This window comes from Hippichthys cyanospilos, chromosome 6 (genome assembly GCF_059441005.1).
Source record: "Hippichthys cyanospilos isolate Australia breed blue-spotted pipefish chromosome 6, RoL_Hcya_1.0, whole genome shotgun sequence".
Lineage (NCBI taxonomy): Eukaryota > Metazoa > Chordata > Actinopteri > Syngnathiformes > Syngnathidae > Hippichthys > Hippichthys cyanospilos.
This window is the reverse complement of record NC_142374.1, coordinates 554,413-564,000: the sequence shown is the minus strand read 5'-3', so window position 1 is coordinate 564,000 and position 9,588 is coordinate 554,413.

Genomic DNA, 9,588 nt, shown 5'->3' with positions numbered 1-9,588 from the left:
TTCACAGTGTGGGTTGACATCGCTCCCCCGTGGCCCAGCGGTAGAGTTGTCATCTCCAACATGTCCGTGCCCCGGTTCGGGCAAATCGCGTTTCACGTTTCCAGTTGTTTTTTCTCTTCTGCTTTTACTTCGGATCATCCACACGTTTTATAATTCAAACATTCGTTTTTTTTTTTCAGTTTTCAACTTTGTGTTATTCATATTTTTTCACACATTCACATCATTCCACAGTTCAACTTTTTTCAATTTTTCAACTTTGTATTCTTCATATTTCTTCACATTAACATTATTCCACAGTTCAACTTTCAGCTACAATTCAAGTTTTTCTACTGTAAAAATGGCCTAATGTTAAGTGAATGGTGTGATTCAAAAACATGCAGAATACAAGCCCTCGAGGACTAGAGTTTGACACCTATAGTTTAGTTACACAAAGTACTCCATTTCCCATGATGCCATCGGGCGGCCATCTTAGACCACCGAAGACTCCAACTCCCATCTGCCCCCATGGGCGGCCATCTTGGATATTTTATTAGACGTCTCATTACCTCTCACTACTGCTTCCACCGAGTACAGCATCTGGCTTGGTTAACTCAGCTTGATTCATACGTTCAGTTTTTTTTCAGTTTTTCAACCTTGTATTATTCATATTTAAAGCAGTAAAAAAACTGAAAAACTTTGAATAGGGCTCATTTTTAAACTGATAATGATCTAATCATTTGAATGAGGTGGATTGTGGATTGATGTGAAACAGTGAAGAAATGTGAATAATACAAAGTTGAATAACTTTGTATTTTCTCTTCTGCTTTTACTTCGGATCATCCACACTTTTTTATGATTCAAACATACGTTTTTTTTCAGTTTCTCAGTTTTTCAACTTTGTAGGATTCATAATTTTTCACAGATTCACATCATTCTACAGTTCATTTTTTTTCAGTTTTTCATTCATCTTCAAATTCCACAGTTCAACTTTTTTTTAGTTTTTCAACTTTGTATTTATATTTCTTCACAGATTCACACCATTCAATCGTTCCACATCATTCCACTTTTCAACTCCCAAACCTTCAACGGTTTCACCTTCACACGCAATTTCTTCAGAAATTGCACATTTTCTAGTTATTTTTTTTATTATTCCGCATTTCCTGTGTCTCCGTGGCTCATGGGTATTGTGTCCCCTATTCCCACTTCATGTTCGTGGGTTCAATCCCAGGCTGCGTCTTTTTGCACATTCAGTGTTTTTTTTTTTCAGTTAATTCCGTATTTTCTTTTGGTTTCAACTCCTTCCCAGTTCATCCAATACATGCCGTTCAAACTTCATATCATTCCACATATTCACGTGAAGTGCTTTTGTATTTTTCAAGGTTCAACTATTTATCGTTTTCCTACAATTCACGTTTTTTTATACTATTCATATTTAAAGAATTTAGCCTTTTCAAACTGTTCTTACTTTCATTTCATCTTACTTTTCATTCCACAGTTGAACTTTTTTCAGTTTTTTAACTTTGTATTATTCGTAGTTCTTCACAGATTCACGTTCAAACATACTTAATTCTCTCTATTTAAAGCTTTCACAGTGTGGGTTGACATCGCCCCCTCGTGGCCCAGTGGTAGAGTTGTCATCTTCAACATGTCCGTGCCCCGGTTCGGGCAAATCGCGTTTCACGTTTACAGTTGTTTTTTCTCTTCTGCTTTTACTTCGGATCATCTACACTTTTTTTTTATAATTCAAACATTCGTTTTTTTTCAGTGTTCAACTTTGTGTTATTCATATTTTTTCACACATTCACACCATTCCACAGTTCAACGTTGTATTATTCATATTTCTTTACATTTACATTATTCCACAGTTCAACTTTCAGCTACAATTCAAGTTTTTCTACCGTAAAAATGGCCTAATGTTAAGTGAATGGTGTGATTCAAAAACATGCAGGATACAAGCCCTCGAGGACTGGAGTTTGACACCTATAGTTTGTTACACAAAGTACTCCATTTCCCATGATGCCATCGGGCGGCCATCTTAGACCACTGAAGACTCCAACTCCCATCTGCCCTCATGGGCGGCCATCTTGGATATTTTATTAGCCGTCTCATTACCTCTCACTACTGCTTCCACCTAGTACAGCATCTGGCTTGGTTAACTCAGCTTGATTCATACATTCAGTTTTTTTCAGTTTTTCAACCTTGTATTATTCATATTTAAAGCAGTAAAAAAAACTGAAAAAGTTTGATTAGGGATCATTTTTAAACTCCTGATAATGAGCTAATCATTTGAATAAGGTGGATTGTGGATTGATGTGAAACAGTGAAGAAATGTGAATAATACAAAGTTGAATAACTTTGTATTTTCTCTTCTGCTTTTACTTCGGATCATCCACACTTTTTTATGATTCAAACATTCGGTTTTTTTCAGTTTCTCAATTTTTCAACTTTGTAGGATTCATAAATTTTCACAGATTCACATCATTCTACAGTTCAACTTTTTTCAGTTTTTCATTCATCTTCAAATTCCACAGTTCAACGTTTTTTCAGTTTTTCAACTTCGTATTCATATTTCTTCACAGATTCACACCATTCAATCGTTCCTCATAATTCCACTTTTCAACTCCCAAACCTTCAACAGTTTCACCTTCACACGCAATTTCTTCAGAAATTGCACATTTTCTAGTTCTTCTTCTTATTCTGCCTGTTTTTCGACGAGTTTCAGCTCATTCCCAGTTTATCCGATTCACACCGTTCCAATTTCACATTATTCCAGTTAAGCGCCCAAAGGGCGTTTCCATTTTTGGAATTCCAAGTATTCACAGTTTTCCCAGAATTCCCGGTTTTCCACCCCAAAAAGACCCATTGACTTACATTGGGTCATTTTTTTGTTTCATTATTACAGCTTTTCCATTTCATATTTTCAAATTTAACTCATTCATCTCATTTTAGGTATCCTTCCCATCATTCCAGTAATTAATACATTCCAATATTTTCCCATAATTCCATATTTTTCATCCTTCAAAAATTCATAATTCATTTCCAATGGGAGGGCTTCCCATTCATTCCCAATGGGAGATTAAACATTTCACATTTTGAGCTTTCCTATATCATATTCATAACTTTTGACTTATACATTTCACCTTATGGCTCATTCCCACTATTGTAACAGTTAATAATTTTCAATATTTTCCCATAATTCCATACTTTTCATGTATAACAATTCATAATTCATTCCCAGTGGCGGATTTAACATTTTTAATTTGAAGCTTCTCCACTTCACACTCACATTAATCAGTTAATACATTCCACAATATCAATACTACTCATATTCACACCTTCCAGTAATTCATAACTATTTTCATATTTTTACCCATAATTCCTCATTCCCATTTTCCTCACCAAAACTTTGTACCCTTCTATCTTGGCCATTCCTGCTCCGATTCCCACCGTTTCAACTTTAATCGATTCCCCTGATGCCCGCCATTCAATTCGTGTATCCATTTTCCTCTTGCCAGAATTCAAAATTTTCCCACAATTCCACACACTGTACCTTTAATGAACCAATTCATTTTCAATGAGGTCATTCATTGTGTGGGCGTTCGGCCTTCAGTGACTACTGTTTAGGTAGACAAAGTACTCCATTTCCCATGGGGTTGTCAAGCGGCCATCTTGGACACTTGCCCACATACACTGAGACTCCATTTCCCATCAACCCTCAGGGGCGGCCATCTTGGATATCTGATCAGACAGCTCATGAGCGCTCAGCCCAATTTCCACCCAGGATGGCAGCCATCTTGGTTTACTCAGAACAATAAAAACAACACTCTCCTAATGATGAACATCCAAACTATTAAATATAATCCCTCTAAATTCAGATTTTTAACTTTAAGTGTACTTTTTTCTCTCTTTTTGAAATTTTGTGATATTTTACAAAATTCGAAAAATTATTGTTTTTTTCACTTTAATGACTACAGGTGTTTGTCCGATTCAGGCCGATTCAGCATTTAACCATTCATCTTGACCCTGCCTATGACCTCAGAGTGTCATTTACCCACAATGCATCTGTTTTGCATAAGTAATAGCCCCCTAAAACTCGCGAAAAATCCGATTTTTTATGTTTCCTCTTGTGATATCTCCATTTGCGTCCGTCCTATACTTATCGTTCCAACTTTAGGTGTTTCCCATTATGGGTTAGATTGCCAAGAACACCCTCGCACCAAAAATTTCAAGTTTTTCCCATTTTTTACCCATAATTCCTCAGTTAAATATTCTTGCCAAAACATTGTAACCTTCTGTCTTCGCCAAACTTCATCCGATTCCCACCGTTCCAACTTTAATCGATTCCATTCATCCCCACCAATTCATTGGTGTATTCATTTTCCTATTACCAGAATTCAAATTTTTCCCACAATTCCACATACTGCACCTTTAATGAACCAATTCATTTTCAATGAGGTCATTCATCGTGTGGGCGTTTTGCCTTCGGTAACTACTGTTTAGGTAGACAAAGTACTCAATTTCCCATGGGGTCGTCAGGTGGCCATCTTGGACAGTTGACTACATACACTGAGTTTCGATTTCCCATCAACCCTCTGGGGCGGCCATCTTGGATATCTGATCAGACATCTCATGAGGGTTCAGCTCAACTTCCACCCAGGATGGCGGCCATCTTGGTTTACTCAGAACAATAAAAACAACACTCTCCTAATGTTGAACATCCAAACTATTAAATATAATCCCCCAAAATTCAGAATTTGAACTTTAAGTGTACTTTTTTCTCTCTTTTTGAAATTTTGTGATATTTTACAAAATTCAAAAATTTTTTGTTTTTTTCACTTAAATGACTACAGGTGTTTGTCCAATTCAGTCCGACTCAGCGTTTAACCGTTCATCTTGACCCTGCCTATGACCTCAGAGTGTCAATTACCCACAATGCATCTTTTTTGCATAAGTAATAGCCCCCTAAAACTCGCGAAAAATCCGATTTTTGATGCTTCCTCTTGTGATATCTCCTTTTGCTTTCGACCTATACTTATCATTCCAACTTTAAGTGTTTCCTATTCTGGGTTAGATTACCAAGAACACCCTTGCACGAAAAATTTCAAGTTTTTCCCATTTTTTTACCCATAATTCCTCAGTTAATTGATCTTGCCAAAACATTGTAACCTTCTGTCTTCGCCATTCTTCATCCGATTCCCACCGTTCCAACTTTATATGATTCCATTCATCCCCGCCAATTCATTGGTGTATTCATTTACCTCTTACCAGAATTCAAAGATTTCCCACAATTCCACACACTGTACCTTTAATCAACCAATTCATTTTCAATGAGGTCATTCATTGTGTGGGCGTTTGGTCTTCGGTGACGACTGTTCAGGTAGACAAAGTACTCCATTTCCCATGGGGTCGTCAAGCGGCCATCTAGGACAATTGCCCACATACACTGAGTCTCCATTTCCCATCAACCCTCAGGGGCGACCATCTTGGATATCTGATCAGCATATCTGATCTCATTCAGTTTTTCCCTTCTATCTTTGCCAGTCTTCATCCTATTCTGACCCTTCCAATTTTAATCGATTCCCCCGATGCCCGCCATTCCATTTTTACCCACAAATCAAAAGTTACCCACAATTCCACCTTTTTAGTTATTCCCTTATACCTTTGATATCCTTCATCTGATTCCTACCGTTCCAACTTTAATCGATTCCTCCAAGTCCCTCCGTTCCATGGTGGTATCCATTTCCTTCTTCCCAGAATTAAAAAATTACCCACAATTCCACTTTTTCAGTTTTTCCCTTATATCTTTGCCATTCTTCATCCGTTTACTACCGTCTACTTGCCATTCCTGCTGCGATTTCCACCATTCCAACTTTATTTGATTCCCGCAATTCCCGCCATTCCATTGGTTTATCCATTTTAACCCACAATTCAAAAATTACCCACAATTCCACTTTTTTCAGTTTTTCCCTTATATCTTTGCCATTCTTCATCCAATTCCGACCGTTCCAACTTTAATCAATTCCCCCAACGCCCGCCAATGCATTTTTACCCACAATTCAAAAATTACCCACAATTCCACTTTTTCAGTTTTTTCCTTATATCTTTGCCATTCTTCATTCGATTCCGACCGTTCCAACTTTAATCGATTCCTCCAAGTCCCGCCATACCATGGTGGTATCCGCTTTCTTCCCATAACTCAAAAACTTACCCACAATTCCACTTTTTCAGTTTTTCCCTTGTATCTTTGCCATTCCTGCTGCGATTTCCTTCGTTCCAACTTTAATCGATTCCCCCAATGCCCGCCCATCCATCTTTACCCACAATTCAAAAATTACCCACAATTCCACTTTTTCAGTTTTTCCCTTATACCTTTGCCATTCTTCATCCGATTTCGAACGTTCCTACTTTAATCGATTCCCCCAATTCCCGCCATTCCACATCATTCAACACCTCTCCTTTCAGGTGTTTCACCTTCACACGCAATTTCTTCAGGAATTGCACATATTCTAGTTATTATTATTATTCCGCCCTGTTTTTCGGCACGTTTCAACTCATTCCCAGTTTATTTAATTCAACTTGTTCCACTTTCATGTTATTCCACTTATTCAGGAATGAGGGACTTCCATTTTTCACATTCCAAATATTCAGTTTTCCCAGAATTCCCGGTTTTCCACCCCAAAAAGTTCCATTGACTTACATTGGGTCATTTTTCATTTCATTATTACACCTTTCCTTTTTCATATTTTCAATATTTAACTCATTCATCTCGTGTTAGGGATCCTTCCCATCATTCCAGTAATTAATACATTTCAATATTTTCCCATAATTCCATATTTTTCCATCTGTAAATATTCATAATTCATTTCCAATGGGAGGGCTTCCCATTCATTCCCAATAGGACAGGGGTGGCCAAGTTTGGTCCTCAAGAGCCACAATCCAGACTGTTTTCAATGTATCTATTCAACCAACACACCTGAGTCAAATCAGCGTCGTTATCAGGATTGTGCAAAGCATGCTGATGAGCTAATCATTTGAATCAGGTGTGTTAGTTGAAGACACAATGAAACAATGAAAACAGGCTGGATTGTGGCTCTTGAGGACCGAACTTGGCCACCCCTGCAATAGGAGATTGAACATTTCACATTTTGAGCTTTCCTTTTTCATATTAATAACAATTAACTCATTCATTCTGCCTTATGGCTCATTCCAATCATTCCGATAGTTCATAATTATTCATATTTTCCCATAATTCCATATTTTTCACCTATAACAATTCGTAATTCATTCCCAATGGCAGATTTAACATTTCTTACGTGAAGCTTCGCCACTTCACATTCACATCATTCAGTTAATACATTTCACACTCAACATTACTCATTTTCACACCTTCCAGTAATTCATAACAATTTTAATAATTTTACCCATAATTCCTCATTCCTATTTTCCTCACCAAAACTTTGTAACCTTCTATCTTGGCCATTCCTGTTCCGATTTCCACCGTTCCAACTTTAATCGATTCCTGCAATTCCCGCCATTCCATTGGTTTATTCATTTTTCTCTTCGCATGATTAAAATATTACCCACAATTCCACTTTGTCAGTTTTTCCCTTATATCTTTGCCATTCTTCATCCGATTTTTACCGTTCCAACTTTAATTGATTTCCCCCAATTCCAGCCATTCCATTGGTTCATCCATTTTACTCTTCCCATGATTCAAATATTACCCACAATTCCACTTTTTCAGTTTTTCCATTGTATCTATGCCATTCTTCATCCGGTTCCTACCGTTCCAACTTTAATCAATTCCCCCAATGCCCCCCATTCATTTTTACCCACATTTCAAAAATTACCCACAATTCCACTTTTTTCCAGTTTTTCCCTTATATCTTTGCCATTCTTCATCCGATTCTAACCGTTCCAACTATATTCGATTCCCACAAGTCCTGCCATTTCATGGTGATATCCATTTACTTCTTCCCAGAATTCAAAAATTACCCACAATTCCACTTTTTAAATTTTTCCCTTATTTCTTTGCCATTCTTTATCTGATTCCTACCATTCCAACTTTAATCGATTCCCCCAAGTCCCGCCATTCCATGGTGGTATCCGCTTTTTTCCCAGAATTTAAAATTTACCCACAATTCCACTTTTTCAGTTTTTCCCTTATATCTTTGCCATTCTTAATCCGATTTAATTGATTCCCCCAATTCCCGCCATTCCACCTCATTCATCACCTCTCCTTTCAGGTGTTTCACCTTCACACGCAATTTCTTCAGGAATTGCACATATTCTAGTTCCAATTATTGTTTTATATGGATGCACAGCAATTTGTTACATCTGCAAATGTTAATGCTTTCTACATACAGATGAGTATTAGTATACAATCCCCAGCGGTTATTGCTTAAATTTAGGAAAAAAAAAAGATATTTGATTGACTGTAGTTATTGATTGTAGCGAGAGGGGCAAAGTTCCTCACTTCCCTCCTGGCGTAGCAAAGTATATCCTACAGGCTGTTGTCAATCCATTAATTATGGCCTTTAATAAAAGGAGGTTACCTGATTCACTCCTGCAGGTGCTACTCCTTAATTCCTGGGTCTGCCCACAACCTGAGGGCACCTTGGTTGGCTCCTTCTGGACTCACACACTTAAGCTGGCCGTTTTGTTTAGCCTCCAGAAGAAATGCACCTCTATTAGGTGCGCACTCCATGGCCGTCAGGTCACGACGCAGCCAGGGAATGTCTGCACTCCAGTCCCTTGCCATGTGCTTCATTGAGCTGGTTGGGAGGGTTTGATTTGTAGCAGGACACAGCTTTGTTGTTTTTGCCCCCCCCCCCCCCGACAACCAGCGCCCATTCAGCAGTTGGGAAAACGTCGTGGACTCAGTCAACCCTGTTTTATTGTTTTTAGAATGTTTTAGTCCTGTTAAGGATGTTTTAATCATTTTATCCACTGACAACACTTTTGTGTTGACAGGTTGGGTGTTCTTAGTTTATCTTTGTGTTAATTTGTCATTTATTGTCAAGGCTGAAGACTCCTTGTTGGCGGTCCTGGTAGAGCGTTCCCCTTTTGAGTTGTTGTTTTATTTTAGTTTGGATTTGAGTGTTCACCAGAGTGTGTATTTCTGTGTGTGTACCGCTTGGGTGTCCCGTTTTGCTCCTTGGGGTCCCCTTCCCCCCTCTCCAGTGTTCCGAATCTGGTAAGCTCCAGCCCTTTTTGAATTGATACCAGCCACCACTTATTTGTATTGAAATAAAATTGTCATATTTATTGGACCCACACCTCTGCCTCTGACTAGTCGCCACAAACTGTTGGCATGTGGCGTTTTTGTCTTGAAGTGTGTTGGGGCAGTATGTGCGTATATTCTGTCTGTGTCTTATTTGTTGGAAGAGAATTAGATGCATCAAAGATTCTACATTCAGGAGTTTCCCGATTGGGCTTTATCAGATCTGCACCCTTGAACATTTTTAAAGAGAACGTTTGGGCTGTATCAAACCCAAGGGTTGTGGGCCAAAACTGGTCCCCTCAAAGGGAGGTTTAGGGTCCAACTTTTAGAACTTTAGAAAATTGGGAAACATAAAAGAAAATATACATTGTTGGATGGGATAGAAC